The sequence below is a fragment of the Dermacentor albipictus genome, chromosome 4 (genome assembly GCF_038994185.2).
Source record: "Dermacentor albipictus isolate Rhodes 1998 colony chromosome 4, USDA_Dalb.pri_finalv2, whole genome shotgun sequence".
Taxonomy (NCBI): domain Eukaryota; kingdom Metazoa; phylum Arthropoda; class Arachnida; order Ixodida; family Ixodidae; genus Dermacentor; species Dermacentor albipictus.
Genome location: NC_091824.1, coordinates 132,124,501 through 132,143,412, shown reverse-complemented (window position 1 = coordinate 132,143,412; position 18,912 = coordinate 132,124,501). Strand labels below are relative to the sequence as shown.

Sequence of the window (18,912 nt, the reverse complement as noted above, 5' to 3'; positions counted from 1 at the left end):
AGATGGGCCAGCAATAACAAAAGAAAACGTTTTTCAGATATTTGAATATCCAATGCAACAAAGGAAACATACATCATACATTGCATTCAGTGAAGTACTTTCGGATATGTGCAGGCGAAAGTAAGAATACCTGCGCTTAGATATTTAAATGCGAAGTACAGTACAGGAAGCGCATGGCATCAGACTCTGCAGATTGTTCTGAGAAGCAGGTGAGAATGACAGGCTTCGTGTATGTAGCGGCCAAAAAAAGAAAAAAAAAGACGGGTCGTGGTGGAGCGAAATGGTTTCCGGCCTAGCGTTTTTCTAGTGTACACCTCTCAAAATCAATAGCGCGCGCGCTACTTTCGCAAGCATCCAGAATTGGAAGCTAAGCGGTGAACTTCAACGACAAGAGCTTTGTCGTGCAAATCTGCTCCACTTCAAGTTGAATGGCGGGATAGGAACGCATTTTCTCAAGATTCGGTAGGCCCAGTAGCAACGTGGTCGCAGATTAAAGATTATTTTTTTTGCTCCTTGTTTTACTGCTACTTTCTTTACCCGTTTGCTATCTGTCTCTGTTCCAAGCGTTCATCAAAACTCTTTGTGCCCTGTTTCACTCCTAATCTATATTTTCTTCTTGTCATCTGTGCGCACAATTCCCAACTCTTTCAAGACCCGACAATATGTCTGAGGTGGTTCGTGTAGCATGTTTACCAACCACTCGCGTGATTGTGCAATGAAGCGCGTGGACTGATCCAATAAGTCAAAAACAAAAATTAATGCAGAGTCATGGCGACTGCTTTCCAACTGTAGGTATGCTTTCTGCGTGCTTAAGCACACTAGGAACCACCTAAAGTTCGTGCTAAAATCGTCTTAAGCGTGAGTTTGATTAATTATAACTATACATAACCACTTAACTCCAGTATTTGGCAGAACAAACGTTAGTGAGGTCCATTTTTTTATTGACATAATTTTCAACCATTTTACAGCTATTCTTAAATGCGTCGGAAAACGTACTTCTGACGCACTTATATTAAAGCCGGAAACTATCAGTCGGCGTTTTTTTTTTCTTTCTGTCTCTTTCTTTTCCTTCAGGTCTATAGCGATCAAGGGCACGATGCCACACTTACAAAATTCTTGCTGCTTGCATATACACGTGAATTTCATCTGAAAGAAAAGAAGAAAAAAAGAAGGCAAATGAACCACCAGTCAGTACACGTGTTCCTTCGGGCACCGGTACAGCTTAACAAATCGGGAATCGCGCTTTGCTTAAAACTTCACACGGAATGGAACATCGCCGGCGATTCAGTGGTCATGTCTTCAGACTAGTATGGTTAGGTCACTTCTATCTGAAAGAGGAGGAGAGCAACGGAATCTGGCATACGTGGAGATGAACTAGCATTACCTGATCGGCTGAACGGCACCATCTCCCTGCTATGTTTTTTATTATTATTATTTATTTTTTACAAGCTCAGAACGCCTGCCATGTCATGATTTAAGAGGAAGCATTTGCTCGGGGCCAATTATGATTTTTCTACTGAAATACATGTAAAACGTGTAAATGCCTTTCTGAGAGAACTGGTAGAACAATTTGAGTAATATTTGTTGCATTTGAGAGAAAGTTCAATTCTAGTGACTCGTGGAAACAGAAATATTATCTAAGGCTTGTACTTTTTACAAAAGTTTCTGGAAATCGTTAAGTTCAAAAGAAATATAAGTACGACGTTTACCAATCCGTAACTCGGCGACAAAAAGACATATCGCAGTTTTGTAAGCTGCATCTGTTAGAGCGTCTCAAGCGGACAATATTGATACAAAATTTTATAGCTTACGTAAATTTGTTGCAACAATGCTTCAAGGGCTTTGCAGAAGCCCTACTCACAAGTGGTACATTTGAGAGTGAACAATTTTTGCCCACTTTAGATTCATAACGAGGTGCAACTGACAAAATTGTTGTATCGGTACTTATTGCTGACCTTTGCTACTTGCCAATTTGAATACGCGCTGAGCATTGCCCGCAGTGCCGGCGACTGCAATGCTGCTGTAAGACCTCGCTATCACACCAACCAGGATGCACCATGGTCCGAATCCTTTAAGAAGAGAGAATACTTAAACATTGTGCTTCTGAACTAGGGACTTGCATAGGTTGGCATGCTCACTCACGATCACTCGCTGCACATTGATTTCACAAACGTGGGGTAGAGTGTGCTTACGTGAAAAAAATCTGTGACTGAGCCTGAGTGTGAACGGAATGAGTGCAGGTGAGTTTGAATGGGCGTGTGAAGAGGAGCGACTGCTAGGTAGCGTGAGTAGCAACAAAAGTTTAAGTGGACGTGAGCGTGAGCTTCAGTGACTGTCGGCGAGTGTGCGTGGGCGCGATCTCGTGGGCATTGGTGGGGGCAGGCAAGTGTGAATTGAAGCGAGTACGAGCGAGTGAGCGTTGGCGAGTATGTGTAGCCGTAAGTAGGAGCGTGAGTGAGTGCCTATAAGTTTGAGCACACATGAGTGTGAGTTAGTATGTAGTCCGCAAAAAAATGCCGGCGAGTGACTATGAGAATCCACCTACTATACTGACCTATGAGTGACTATCGGTCCATACCTTCATGTTCCTCACGTACACAAGGCAGGAAACATAACAATGCCGCTTGCGAGTAAGCGTTTATTGATGCGAAAGCATCAAATGGCCCGCTGAATGAAATAGCCGGTGGCGTCTGTAGCAGCGAAACTTCCCACTGGCTGCGACGCCACGTCACGAGCCCGTTCCCGTTTGCTGCGACGCATCGCGCGCTCGTGATGCTGGCTCGCGCTTGCTGGCTCGGGCCTCGACCGAGACTAAAGCGGGCGAAAGAGGACATCTGCTGCCGCGTAAATGCGCCAGGGGATAGGGCATCGCCGGTACGCCACGTGACCCTCGCTCTCACTCTCCAAAGCCTGCGTTATCCGCGCGTTCCTTGTGCGCGCAAGCTCTCGCCTGCGTTCTAAATGCGCCTCGGTAAGGCAAAATCAAAACGTGTCAAGCATCTCAACGCACACACCTGCCCGCAAGGAGTACATAAACCGAAGGACCGCTCAGTGGCATTCAATTTGACATTAATGGTTTCGCATTCACAACTCGTAAGAAGTGCTTTTTTACTAAGGCCTATTAATTCCTCACTTGAATGGAGGACAGTGACAATTGCAATGCATGTGTCATGTAAGGAACCGTAGGGCACCTCCTCTGGGGCTGTACGTAACAAGTTGAGATGGAAAGCCTCGTTACAGAGGAGAAGCTCCTGGGACCGGACCCAGTGCGTCTGCGAAGCCACAAAAGCGCTGCTGCGTTTCTTCGGATATACTAGCCTATATGACCACTTGTGGTGAACTGAACAATGAACGCTTCATTGCGTGTGTTGCTACATACTGTGAACTTCTCTCTTTCTTACCCGTTCAGTCCGCTTTGACCCTTCCCCAGTGTAGGGCAGTCAACTGCTCTCAGCGGAGTTAACCTCCCTGTTTGTTTGTTTTTTAACACTTCTTTATTTCTTTTTTTTCAGACTGCTAGAATACGGCATTCTCACAACTATCTCACACATTTAAAGACCTCATATATATAGCAGACGCTGTGGGTTTCTGGCCATGTTTTTTTTCTAAATTTTTTAAGGGCCGTAGGTGTCACTTAACACCAAATTCTGCGTACAGGCAGTAACGAGGTTTGCAGCAGCGCTCACTATACTAAATAGGTCTGAAATACCGAAGTTAGCTTTGTGTGAAGGCAACCACTGCGTGTGGAACGGTGCATACGGAGCATATGGAGCAGAACAAAAGAGATCGTTGATATAAGAAATAAGGCGCATAACAGCAATCTGCATTGAAGCCTCGTTTCCCGCTAATGCATACACAAAGCCAAGCTCACTGCTTGGTTTTACTGCATTATAAAATTTTGCTTTACATTCCCTCGCTAAGCTTATGTAAGGTCAGACACTAAACCGAACTGCTCATTTCGTAGCTAGTCGTTGCACATTTTTCTTTTCCTTTTTTACATTTTGCGCTTTCCGGCAATAACGGTACCGCCAAAAGCACGCTTATCTACACCGTACGTACACTATCGTTCTTCCAAAGAAATCCGCGCAAGCTGCATTATCTAAAATTATGAGCGGGAGAAGTAATAAATGTGGTACGAAGTTGCGGGTCAGAAGCTTATCTACGCTTCCGAGTTCGCTTTAGGGCCGCAACGTTACTACCATGATAAATCAGTTTTTGCGCGAGCCTGCACGTGTGTGAAGATATATATATTTATAGGATCCATAAGTAACGCACTTCACATATGCTGAAAAGTTTTTGTTCGACACGGCGTTCTTCTGAAGGAGTCAGACAGCAAAACTAACTGCTGCAAGAATTATTAAATTGATTGTTTTTTCTCTCTCTCTACAAAAAGTAGAAAAGTATGATACTGAAGGGCGCGTGGTGCAGAAAGCCCTGCGCCCATACATAAGCAGTGCTGGCCTGCATGGACTTGACCGAGGATTCCATTATCGGTTTAGTCTTTCGCTCAGCCAAGCCAATCTCCGAAAGGGCAAAGCGTCAAGAAAGGGAGAGCCATTCAATCATGTCAGGTTATCTGACCAAATCTGCCCCAAAATACCAAAGTTCGCCCTTTATTTAAGGCCGTCAGTGTGATACTTGATGAGTTCGCGCAGCTTGTCATGCAGACATGCGAAGTTTCAGGAGCGTTACAAACAGAAAAAAGAATATCTGTTCATTGGTTATGAGTGCAAGCCGCGCAATTTCGTTCCATTTCATTTGTCTTTCACACCTAAGGTCATGCGGTCACGTCGTTTAATATAATGAAAGATAAAAATATCGTTTCTAGAATGAGGTAAAGTTCATTCTTATTCAGCAAGTGCGCGTGGATACTTATTGTAAACATAATTATATGTAACTAGTAATTGTAGATTCTGCTGAGTCTCCTTATGCACAGTATAGTACATAATGCACATGTGCATTGCATAATGCACATTGTCCGCGTGCATTGAGGTCCCACTTCTGGCATCTAACAATCGCATTTAAACAAAATCAGTTTTCACTTCTAAAGTGTCAGTGTGCAGCGAGTCAAGGAACACTCCTTAGTGGTGCCTTTGTGTATCAATCTAGGTCGAAACTCCTCAATGGCTTCAGTCCTGTGAGCGCAGTAGAATTAGAACGTTGCGGTTTCGTTACGGTTACGGTAAATCTTTTGCGGTAGAGGTTTTGTTTTATTTCATAATATTTCAACACAGGTATATAGCCAATTTTAGACAGAAAAGCATTCCTACTATGGTCTGGCAAGACACTGCTTCCCCAAAGTTCTAATCGGCCTTTCTCTCTACCTACTTGCCTGCCTACATATCTATCTGGCTATCTATTTATCTATGTATCTATATATCTATCACTGTTGGAGATCACAGGTAGAGGCCTTCGTCCTGGCAGGGGATATAAAGATATGATGATGATCTGTCAGTATCACTATTTTCTCTCTCTCTCTCTCTTTCTCTCGCTTGGATTCTTTTTGGTTATCAGACGGAATAGACACATTGCCGGAGCGTTAATTCAGCCTCGCCGCACCCTGCGCTGAAAACATTCATCATTACATTCAAAACTATAAGCCTATCGATAGAAGGTATAAGAGCAAGCAATGACTCAATAATTTTCAAATATATATTTTTAAATAAAAGTGAAGTATTTGCATGCACAAGTGTTTGTACCCATTTTCGTAGGGATTCTAGTAGGTCCTATGCAATATAATAATAATGAAAAGCTAATATGAAGCACGTGTACATTGAGAAACATGTCACAATAATTGCACAGCCTATAAGAACTCAGGCTTGGTTGTTCAGCATCTGGTTTGTCGGAAACTGTAAGTTATAGCTCCTAGTTCGAACAGCAGCACTAGGAACTGCTCGAGCAGACTGTATTTTGCCACCGAGGTCGACAAGAGCTCTTGACAAAGCGCTTTTGGGGAACTTCGAAGCAATCATGTTTGCCTTGTTCACCGGAAGTCACTTGATTGTACCAGGAGCGTGTTTTCGTTTATTTTAATGAAGCTAGAAATACTGACAACTAACTTGTCGTCAGCTTCTCTACAAACAATAAATATTTAACTGAGTGGAACGTGATGTTATGAGGTGGCATGAGACCGTTTCAGTAATTAAGCAGTTTCGTGAGCATCCGTGGACAGTCAATCAAATACATAAACCCTCAAGCACGTCCCCCTTTACCCTTCCCCCTTTCAATAAAGTTTATCACCACCACCTAAAGGAAACACAGCCACCAAGATGGCATATGCTCTGCAGTTTCTGCGACTGTACGCTAGTAGCTTTCCACTAGCTGCACTTGACATACCGCTGGTCCCTGCTCAGCTGTCAGTTGCCTGTTAAGGTTTTACTTTACCGCATCCCCGTTGCAAGTGAAACAGCACTTCGGTTTTCACCAGAATAGACAGCGTAGCTACGGCCCTGTATGTCCTTCTTGAGTGCCGGGTCCTGGGACCAACTCACCCTGCAACAAGTTGTCTCAAGTTCAAACTTTTATCAGTTTTATGAACAGCTGCCCGAACAAAATTGGTATGACCCTGTAAATGGCTAAATTACTATCAAAGGTACAAGCTCAAAAGACAGTCAGCTTTATCGAAATCTCAAATGCATCTTAGTTTAAGGATAACAGCATGGCAGAAGAACTGGAAAGGAGCAGAGAAAGGGAGCACTGATTTGAAACCTGGGGCCGAAAATGCAAAGTTTTTCGTTTGTAAGTGTTCTTTGCCATTGGCCGGCCGCTTTCGCTAACGATATGTCCAGCATCAGCATTCACCGGAATTCGCTCTTGCGAACAGTTATAGCCGAAAAGTTTTTGTGACTGCGGGCTGTGATTTATATACCCCTTTCTTTTAGCGCGATTGCTCTACTACTCCAGGTACAAATCCACAAAACGCCTGGTTCCGTAAATCTGACCTTCGAGCTCAGCCAAGGTCAAACTGGGAATAAGGCTGCCACTACCGGTGGCTGCTGCGTACGCTGCGTGGGCGCGCATATCTTGAAAGCGAGCTGCGATGTGGACAAAGTGCGCCGTCGCGCGGGCCTCATCTTCAAAGCGATCTGCGACGTGTGCGCCGAGTGTTGGTAGCTTCGTATGCGCTGTGCTTTCCACGCTTAGCTCGCGTCGAAGCGAGATGCAGCATGAAGGTTAATTTGCTCGCTGCTTCTCGCCAAGCAGCGGCTGTGTGTTTTCCCAAACATGCAAAACCATGCTATCGCTCGACAAACTTGGTTTAACCACGTTCAACCACGGCAATATTTTCTAAAGCAGTACCCGACTATAGTAAGTTAATTATATTTGCTTTGTTAATATAGTTAGCCAGGTTATTAGTGTATAACTTTGTTAGTATAGTTACATTACTTAGTTAATTAGTTGGTTAGCTTTGCTAGTTCGATAAGTTCATTTCGTTAGTTTATATATTTATAGCTCGTTTACTAGTTAGTGAGGTAATAGTTCGGTTAGTATTGTTAGTTACCTTAGTTCATTACTTGATTAGTAAGTCGATTACCTTAATTAGTTATTAGTTTAATAATGAGTGTTTACCTTTAGTTCCAAATACGCAACGAACGGCCCATCGGTGTTTCTTATCGCCCATATATTTCTGGACGGCCACCTTTGGCCTATGCGTGGGCAGAAGTGGAGTTGACCGTAGCGTGGGACGCACTGAACACTGGGCCCACGGACAACGTGCTCAAGTACCCGCTCATCGTGCACGAACCGGAGGTCTGCCCACCGGAAAAGCTGGCCCCCATCCATCTCAGGCAGGGAATGCGCTACACAGTGTCCATAGCCCAGGTGAGTCACTTTCTTTCAGAGTACGCGAAGCGCAATCATTGCATTCATAGTTCAGAGTGAGAAAGAGGGAGAGAGAGAATAATTTATTCAAAGGATGGTTCAAGGCCTATGTGGAGAAGTGGGTTAGGGGAAGATAGCAAGTATGGTCCACTACGGAAGCCTCGCGCGCGAAGCTTCATAGTGAGTTGAGGGCCTCTTTTACGTTGATCCGTGGTCGAACCCAGTCTTCAGGCGCGATCACCTCTTTAGGCTACCTTAGGCCGGCACATTTCAAGGAATGCATTGAGTCCTTCACATTCTCACACGAGCGACGGATATTTGGAGTTAGCTTCCTTGAGCAGGCACATTTCACTTGGGGAGATGATTGCGGGTGGTAGGGGTCATTGCGCGGCCGCTGCCAATGCCATAAGGCTATGATGTCGTCTGCCGTGCCGTACCCTCCTCTCGCGTTGTTTATAGCGTCTGGCGCTCCTCGAGATAGTCTGAGAAGAGAGTCGTCTGGATCAGGGATTGCATCAAAGAGGTGTTGAATGGGCGAACATCTTCAACAGTTGCATGCTTCCCCCGCGAATATACTCGTACTAACATGTGAATCCAACGTAATCTCTCATTTGCCGGATTAAAATATTATGATAATACCACAATGAATTGGAACTGTGAAAAAAAAAACGTATCTGCGCTTCTTTTTCTTTTCTTTTTTTCAGAGGGCTTTTCGACGCCTTCCATACCCGAGCGCTTCACGGTGCACCGACTACCGAGGAAGAGGTCGGGTGGGCGCCTACTTCGGCTATATGAACTACGCAGTACGTCAATATATAGACTACTTCACACGCTTAGCATACAACTATGTGCCATCCAAGGATGTTGCAATGAAGCGTATTCCTATTTAATTTGACAAGACAACACAGGTGCTGCATCTATAAATAGTACTAAACAATACCCATTGCCGAATGGCAGTGACTAAAATTTTATTGCTAATGATGGTGTGTGATGGTGTGTGATGGTGTATGATTGTGTAATGATGGTGCACAGCCTGAAAAGTAAGGCTGTCTGAGCGACGCAGAGAGCTGTCAACTGTTATGCCCACTGTGAATAAGTTGAAAGTTATCTTCATTTGGCTTCAATTTCATGTTTGATTGTGTACAGCCGACCATTTAAAGTTTTCGAAAACTATTGGAATAGTGACTATTTGGTTCGATGACCTAATCAAATAACGACTACATAGGACAATATTATACTCGTTATTCGACAGTTTTGAATATTCACACAGCCCTGACACAGTCTTGTATTAACTTATATAGTGCCTAATTCGGCGCACACAGCCTGCATCCTTTCTACATCCTTAACTATCGTGAATATTTATTCAGCCCTGGTCAACTGTGTTGGCTTTTCACTAAATGTTTTGCGCTACATGTGTTCTTATAGTTTACGCAAATATAGTTTGTAACGCATGCGCATAGCAGCAAGCAATTTAAACGCACGGAAATCGTCAGCACAGAGCCTTTCTGCAGTAGCAAGAGCGATTGCGTTTCCCAACTGATCGCTGGTATTAGACCACGCGACACCTATTACTCGCGATTCGGTGGTCTTGTCGATTATGCGTGTCGACCACAGAGATTGTGGACATAGACGGCGTTATGTACGCGTCTTAGTTTAGAATCCACGGACCGATATTATGCGCTATCGTGCAAGGATGCGAAACCATGTACACGTCGTATACTGTACATACCATATACTGTTTTTTTTTTTTTTTCTTCAATGCACTGTTCTCCAAAGGTCACAAAACACGGCAAAACGTCAGGGATCGGCTCGGCTTGGTTTTTTGCTCGCTCTTTCTTCGTTCAGTTTCAATACCATGTAATACAGCATAGAACCTTGAATCTGTGCTTCCAACAGCAGCACACGGTCGTTACATGCAAAGTGTTCCGTTATCACCCGCAACACACGCAATACGTCAGTGTCTGCAGCGTTGACATGTGAACGTCAAACTTATAGAACGCCAGCATATTTGCATATTAAAAACTCCGGGATACCTGCTGCTGCAGTAGAAAGCGTGTTTAACAATGCTGTGTACAAGCTTTAGTGAGTTTGCACGTGCAGTTACTGCGGGCTACTTTCCATCCCTGTATGTTGCTGCGCAGGTGTGCCTCCAAGATTGCCTGATTCAGCAAGAGCTGAAAACTTGTGGCTGTGCTTTTCACGACCACGAGTTTGCCGCTACCTCTTTTAATGGGGTTCTCTGCTCAAGTGAAAAGAAAAGTAAGTCGGAAAATGGCTGGGGCCATCCTGGAGTTCACTCATTTACTCGAAAATGAGCTTTTAGCGCAAAACCGCGCTTTCCGTCTCCGGTACAACAATCTGTCTTGTTTAGTCAGCTTTTTAGTCTGCAAAATGATGTTTTCTCCGCAGGCAAATGTGCGAAAATGTTCTCACGTGACCTCAACTACAAAATCTGCAAAGAGCGATGCTCTCAACCCTGCAGGTATATGTACTTTTCTTGTTCGGGTGCAGTTATTTTCTGTTCGCAAGAACGCAACTTTAGACTCAATATAGTCATGTAGAACAGTCTATGTTTCGTGAAGTTATTGCTAAAGAATCATCAATGTTCTGTTCAAAATGGTACCTTGTGCCATGTGCACCAAGTGACTTAGCATGAGCAAACACTCCAAGCTACACTCGAGTGGGAGCAATAAGACAACCAAGGGGTTTAACCTTTGTTACTCACAATCGTACGAAGAAGCATATATACAATGAAGCCACAAGAAGCATAACGTAAGTTATTTCTTATGCCTCATTGAAATGCAGAAGTAACGTGGAATAACGATTCCATTTGCGTTATTTTGCACGCCCAACCACTAGTGTCCACTAACTTTCCTTTTTTCTAACATTCTAGAATTATCCTTTCCTGCAGGCTTAGCGGCTATGGTTTTCTCTTGCCGAGCACGAGATTGCGGGTTGGACGTGCGGCATCGGCGACCACATTCTATTGGAATCGGCGCTTACCAATTCCAGGGGTTCAAAATCAATCCGAAGCCCCCCACTATGATCTCACTCCTAGCCAGCCTGTTGCTTTGTGTATTAACTCAGTCAGACAAGCAAAAATGTGAAAATGTTGGCAGCAGCTTTTTTAGAGCGACTTTTCGTCAATGTTAATTGAAGCCAGGGAAATTTCGAAAAAGTAAAAATTTCGACTTCCCGAAAAAACGGTTTCACTGCTGCATTTCACAATTTAACTGCTGCATTTCACAATTTAACTGCTGCGTTTTACAATTTCACTGATGCGTTTCACAACACGCCTAGTGCATGAAACCTCTTACTTACTTAAACGCATTTTTCCCATTCCTTTTGTAATAGCGAGATTACGTACGACGTCAAGCTAACTGGTCTTGCGGATAATGAGGTAAGCACGATTGTAATAATTCAGCTCTCTTGTCCAGTATTGCCAGGTTTTGTTCTTCGCACGTTCTCGAGTTTGGTGTTGCAATTTTTCTTTTATTACAGACCCGCTGCACGTGGTTATGGCTGTTCGTTATCAGCCGTGTAGGTCAATTCATAGAGGCCAGTCTCTAGAAATTTGACTGTGGTATCGCTTGAAAAGTGACATGATGCGTTTTACCGCAGACTGTGTGAAAACATTTCTTGCGAATAAGAGCGAAACATTATTGATGTCAATAGCTCAGCAAATTAATTACACTGTTGGGCTCAACGTAGCCCTCTTAGCTGTCGTTCGGTGAGCAAAGTGGCCATGACGGGGCGCTGCTGAGCGCGAGTTCGCGGGTTCGATCCCCTATTGCGGTGTGGCCGCATTCCGATGGAGATGGAGTGCAAATACGTTGGTATGCCGTGCATTGGGTGCACGTCAAAAAAAAAAAAAACACATGGTCAACATAAATACGTATGACTCCACTACAGTGACCCGTGTAAACAATGACGCGGTTTCTGGACGCTGAACACCACCGTTTAATTTAAGTTTTTGACCCTCTCCATAACAACAAAGGCTGGCCGATGACATACTACACAGTAATATTTTTCAATGACATATGATGACGTGTCAAAAGAGACTCTCAGACACAATTTTGATACTGCCGGGAAGAAAGTAGCCATAAACGTGCAAGACTATATTCCCTATGTGCCCCATCTCATGATAGGTCGCCTAAACGGCCGATTTTTGTTGAGTAATGTCTGCTTATGTTGTTCGTCTCCAAAAAGGCACCACTGATTGGCTTAGCATTTTATTTGTGCTCAAAACGCAACATGTAAAATTTATAGACAGCCTCAAGGGTAGCGCAACGCTTAACAAACAGAAACTGCCATTTCTGACGAGCAATTGAACTTCTTTGTCAGTAGACATTGCACTGTTACCTGCGTGCAACAGCTTTGATGAATCTGACTCTAATGTGACTCATGCATGTCAGATGTAACTCAAAAATGCAACTCAAGAATAAGTAACGCGAACTGCTATTACTTTAAGGAAGGAAAGTAGTAGCTCTGATATAACGTGAGAACTCTTGCATCAATTTTATTCTCGCAAGAAGAGGTCGTTCCACAGAGCATGGCGGCAACAAAATTACACAAGTAGAGGCAGTATCAAAATTTCCACTTCCCGAAGAAACGGTTTCACTGCTGCGTTTCACAACTGAACTGCTGCATTTCACAACACGTCTAGTTTTGTTTTCATTTTTGTCGCTGAATCGAGGTCGAGCCGGGCCGTTACGTATGCATGTATAATATACGGATGCAAACAGCAGACCAAGAGGACCGCAGACCATAATTCTCATTATTTTTGGTTTCAGTATACGCGACGCAGTTTCTTGAAATAGTGATATGTCGTCTGAGTCTAATATCGACTGTATTGTCGTAGGAGCACAACTGACCAATCTTCAATTAGTATCAACTTACAGTGAGCGCCCGTTTTCTCCTCGTTAGCATTTTCAAAAAATAATAGAGTTGGTATCATCCAGATCGAGTTTTGGACTACATGGCGACTACTCCAGTTATGATTCATGTGGAGTATTACTGTGCTATAGGGTGCTTATAATATTTTAAGCCACCTGAATTTCAAGACTGTTTCATTTCATAGTACGTAACTATCCTGTAGAAGACCTGACACGCAACCATTCCATGCTTAAGCGCACCCCTTCTTCTTTCACTGAACATAAAGGGTTTATGAATGGGTCCGTAAATAATACTTGAAATTATTACAGCTAACAAAATAGAAAAATAACACTTGCTTTAACCTGCACTGAATTGTCTAATTGCTGGAACTCGGCCTAACTTCCTAGAAGAAAAAATTCTTCTAGAACTTGTTTCTTCTAGAAGAAAATAACGTGCAAATTATTTTTATACAAATTTTGTTCAATCAAGGCTCGCCACATGCAGGCTATATATTCACAGCTCTTAAATAGAATGTGCTCGTCAGAACAAAGCGACGTCACGTTAATGAAGGGACAGTGACTCGCCGTAGCTACATTTTCGGGTGGCTCTTACACCGAAGCTTCTAGTCGACTAAAAAGTCACACGCCGGAGCATTATGAAATCATATGTGCGCAATCCCACGCTGTCTCGCATTCTTTTCTTTCGTTTACACGCACCAGCCCGGACAAAACCAGTAAGCATTATTTTCTTATCCTTGGGATTTTTTTCTATCTTTCTCAACATATTCATATTAAGCCTATGAACCTGACCAAAATAGCGTAAGCAAGAAGTAACAGAGGCGTGACAAATGCGTAGGTACATCAACCTCCAAACAAATGGCGCGATATATGTAACTGCTTTCTATTTCTTCTTACACCAATGCAATACTCGTTTCAGTGTCTCAATTGGCACCATTCTCCCTCCTTTGGGTGTTTCTCAGCACTAACATCCTGAAGTTCTTTAGTTAAGTCGGCACTTTCGTATATAAAGGTACTGAGGATAGAAATTTCATTTTTGAACGCTATGGTGAATACAATAAATACACTAGAGGCATCCCTTAAAACTCAAGCTACCAGCCACTCCTAAAAGCGTCAGAGACTGGCTGGGTAAAAAAGCATAAAAATACAAGTTCCAAAGTCGGATGACTGGTCATCCGGTTTTACTGCGCCTTACAAGCTGAAATGTATTTCTCCCGAGTGCTGTTCACGTCCACTTAATAGCATTTGAATAAATGCAACTTAATTTCACGGATGGCAATCGAATGTCGGGTTTTCCGTTGGCCTTATTATCTCCTAAGTACGTCGCCATCACCCCACCGTAACTTTCTAGCGCCTAGCCAGGAATATTATTCTGGGAAATTAAAAGGGGAGGGGCGAGGGGTGGGGGCGGGGTCTGCGTGAATGGGTGTCTACTCACACTTAAGCGGGGAAAGGGGGGGGGGGGGGGCAAGTGGGTGTTCTCACATGTCGTTTGATGCCAGGCATGTCGGTACACAGAATTTCGGGTGCAGCACGTGTCCGATGTGACCCCCTCCCACCTCCCTTCATGGATACTACTCTGCATGTTTGTTATCAAAAAGTTCATAACAAAATTTCTTAGTGTGGCCTGAAATTTTGCCGAAAGTCTGCTTATAGCTTCGTGAGCACTTTGATGGTAGTTGCAATGGTTGGCTTCCGTTCACAGGTCGTCATTCACGGCCAGAATTCGCTTCGCGACAAATTCGCTAACTGTCTACGACTACCAGAGACGGCTTACGGTGAGTCCTACTCATGTATTCAAGCAGGATGGGCACTTAAAAGAAACACTAAAGTAGACTTGCCTCAACCCGTTCTCGCTCGCTTTGTATAAGTGAGTCGTTAGTTCTGGGCACGTATTCCCAAACTCGTACGGCCTACGATTGGCATTTTCCATAGCGATCTTTTCATTACCATGCCGATCGCTATCATAAGTATTGTCTGCCGGGGTGTCAGCCAACGAGTGAACGCTCTTACGAGAGAAGAGTGCTTGTGAACAGGCACAGGGCCCACATCCACAAACCGAGTCATTCCGTAGAGAAAGTGCTTTTTGTGCACAGAAAGCGTTTACTCTAGAATTGTTTGTAAGAGCAACTTGCAGCCACTCCGGAAGCTCTGCCTATCATTAGCTAAGGTGGCCAGTCCATGGAAAATAGAACCTAGAATGAAAAAAAGCTCTGAGCATTTGACCCGAGAAGCTAGCCACTCGGGAGGTTGGGCATATTATTAGCGATGGGCGCCGATAAACGGCAAAAAGCCCTTACGAACGAAAAGCTGTGTGAATTCAGATCCCTGCTATGTAAGAGCCTTTCCTCACTGGCCGGCGTTTGGGGCCTGCCACACGTGATTGCGATCGTCTCGGCGACGGTCAGTCACAGGCGTCTTTCTCGTCCGAGAGATCTTTGTCAAAGCGAACCCAGACAAGTTTTACATTCGTTCGAAAGAACCATCTGTTATTGCCTAGCCACCTTCGCTAATAATCTGGTAACTATTGCGATTGGTTCGCACTTTTTTTTTGCGCGACCGCTCTGAAGTGTCAACTCACAACTCTTCTTTTTTTTTTTGCGCAAGTGGGCTTTTTCATTTGCCAGTGTTCAGCTACCCGCCAATCGTGATACCTATCGGCATAAGACCAAGTTAAGGGTGCACTTCGCCTATTGCAGGCAGCACTAACGTCAATAAACTAATAAATAAATAAAAATAAATATAAACGCATTTTTTGTGAACGAGGCCCTGGGGCCATATTATGAAAGGATTTCCCTGCGTTCTATTTATTTCTTATCATCCCTCCAAACGACGGCCGATCCCAGCAATAGCAGGAGTGCGGCTTCTTGCGAAGCGGTGGCGAAGGGCAATAAGAAAGCAAAATGAAAAGAATCGTTACATAATGCACACACCGTACCCGTACTAATGAAGTTCTTGTTACGAAAGAGTCGCTAGCGTGACTCCAGCGTAGAACTGCTAGTGGTAGCGCGAAAAACGTGCCCATACGATAAAAAATATTGTTTTTACGAACTTAAGGTATTGTGTATTCGAATGCTGGTGATCGAGGTGTTTGGAGAAGTCTCTATGTAGAACTTCTTGTAATGCGTATTGTTATTAATCGCCGTTATCGCAGGAACAGGAGGCGCTCGCCTACATTGGCGGCTACCTCGGCCTCTGGCTTGGCGTGTCCCTGTACTCGATCTACGTGGTGCTGGAAACATCGCTGACCGCGTTCCTTCGCAATCGCTGTCACGTGTTCAAGAACTTAGCACGTGCCTAAGGGTTCACCATTGGTTTGTCGTGTGCCGTGCTCGCTAAGCTACCTAAAATTCACCATTGTATTTCAGAGTTAAACATGTGTTCATTACTCAGTAGATCTTAAAGTTCCATGGTCGAGAATATTTGTTACACATGAGCAAGTGGAGAGCGAAAACATGGGGAACGTGCTGATTACAGAGTTATATCAGTCAAACAACGAGTGCAAGACACGAACCACAAATGTCAGTACATAATTTAAGTATGTCAGCAATTGGATACTTTCATACAAAACACGAAATATGTTCAAAAGGCGCAAAAGCAAAGTTTACGCAGACTGTAACGAGTATAAGAATGACAAAAGCAAGAGTGCTTGGAAGTTATGCACATCCCTGCATTCAGTGGGCAGAGTCCCAAAGGTTGCTCCAATTCTGTAACACTCTTTCGGTGCACAGGAGAACCCAGCTCCACTAGCTGACCTCAGCGCCCGTATTCAGTCAGGCTGAGAACGCGAAAAACACCGTCTATTGAAACTTCTCTACACTTTTGAAAACCCCGGACGATGTTGTTTGCTCCAAAGCATCCACAACGGAATATTTTATATTCCATAGTTAGATTTGTGACTTGAAACTCCTTTTAATAAAGCTGTCCATAAATTAAGTGGCTTTCCATGTCTGCCAGCACGATGCAGTCGTGATTAGTGTATATGATTAGTGTGTGTGTGTGTGTGTGTGTGTGTGTGTGTGTGTGTGTGTGTGTGTGTGTGTGTGTGTGTGTGTGTGTTTGTGTGTGTGTGTGTGTGTGTGTGTCGTCATTAGTGGCGCATTGGTAGCAGCGCCAGCGATAGCCTATCTTTCATGATGCCTTCACTGAAAGCGAAAACATTCAATGCACGCTTTTACCAAACACAATGTTTACAAAATTGAGAGTCAAATATTTGTTCTATTTATGCCTGCCAATTTTCGCGCAGTCGCTCAACTAAATAGAACTGCAGCATGTGATCGCGGAAGTGTGATGCGCAGTTTATGCTTAAGCAATGAAAAATCGGCAGCATTTTCCGAAGTTCTTGTCGGAGCTACCTCCGCAGCATTGGTTTTTTCTCTATTATGGAATTTTACGTGCCAAAACCACGATCTGGTTATGAGGCACGCCGTATTGGCGGACTCCGGAATAATTGCGACCACCTAGGATTCTTTCACGTGCACCTAAATCTATGTACATGGGCGTTTTCGCATTTCGCACCCATCGAAATGAGGCCGCCGTGGCGGCATTCGATCCCGCGACCTCATGCTTAGCAGCCCAACGTCATAGCCACTAAGCAACCACGGTGGCTGACTTCGTAATTTTCACACGCTTTGAGTTTCACTATTAGCGTCCGTTTTGTGGTCCGTCATTTGTGCTGTCACTTCTGTGGCAATCAACCTATACGGCAGCGACAGAGTGCAGAAGCCAGATGGAAGCTGCCGACGACAATCTGACGCATGTTCTTAGCTAGCACGAACAACAGCAAGGCCAGAGCGGCTTCATTTCTCCAATCTTCTCAATGCGCGCCTCACAGACAAGAACAATTACCCTGCCAGTCAGCTTATTTACCTCCATGATAGTCTTACAAACCAGAGAAGGGCCCCGCCGTTAACGCTGCTAAACAATTCGTTTGGGGTGACTCCGGCAGATCTGTGAACGATTTGCATATAGTATATGCTGCCGCAGACTTAAGCGGTCATACGGTTGGTACACACTTTGTGGACCGCAGCACGGAACGTTTTGCATCAAATTGTCAACTGCATATCGAGTGTACCCTCGTTGTGGCACGCGCCCTGGGAGCGCACAACGAGTTGTGTTAGCAATCAATTAAAGGCCTTCGGTGGCCATTAGTCTTTAGAGCAGACGACAACAGCCACCAGCCATGGTTTTTATGCGATGCTTTCCGATGCTCATACACTGGTGGGAAGGTGGCCGATTAGTGTCGGTCCAGTCATATTCAAAGGTAAATTGGTTTTCTGCGTAGTCAAGCTTCCACAGCATTGATTTACTTTTGATAGTTCTATCTGCAGTCGATGACACGGCTGTGAGTGGCACTGCCTGACTTCGGTACCGTAACGGAGCTTATCAATGCCATCGGCAATTGCGTGAGCCCGCTTGCAAAGCCTGCTTACGTTTATTGCGCCGTGACGTCCGTGCTCATCAGTGTAGAGAATAGAACGGAAAGAATGTGCAGGTATGTCGCAAAGGCGCGCTTCGAAGAAGGTGAGTAAGCCAGAGCGTTCACAGAAATATTTAGTTCACATTCACTAATCTGCACCGGCAGTTCTCAAAGTACCATTTGTATAGATGTATAATGTCACGAGTGTGGGCTGCTACACCACGCAGCTAATATTCTTGCAGCAAAGCAGACTTTCACTTTTGCGTTCGATCTGTGAAACGCTAGCCGCGTCTTAATTTCCAGCTTCATATTGTGCTCTCTTTAGGTTTTAAGTAGTTATAACTGCCCTCGCATAAAGTTCTCATAGGCTGTTCTGCAACTTTCATGCATAAAGTGATCAGGTTTTAAAATTTTGACATAAAAAAGAAAGAAACTTGCTTTGCTGCAAAACGAGTCTGCTCGACGGCAGAACAAACGTCACACCGGCGATTTTCTTTTTTTTTTTTATCAGCAATGTTAGATTTATTTCCGCGTCAGCAGAACGCTTTCTTCTAAACGAAAAGGAATAATAGCTTGCCTTCCTGTGTGTCTACAGTGACTCAATACCCAAAACAATAGCGACAAACAAAACCAATTCACCGACCATTACGATACTCCTTAATGCGAAATTTGAGCGCAGGTGTACACGTGCTTTAATTTCGTGATATATTGGCTGGCGCGTACAATCGTCTAGTGCGGCACGCTGTTCACATGTTCAGTGCTCCCTCTTTTTTTTGCCCT

General features: G+C 44.2%; 1 pseudogene; it reads left to right on the top strand.

The window, feature by feature from the left end:
* Positions 1 to 16,649, top strand: part of LOC135898359 (uncharacterized) — a 34,809-nt pseudogene extending 18,160 nt beyond the window's left edge.
* Positions 16,650 to 18,912: the final 2,263 nt, after the last annotated feature.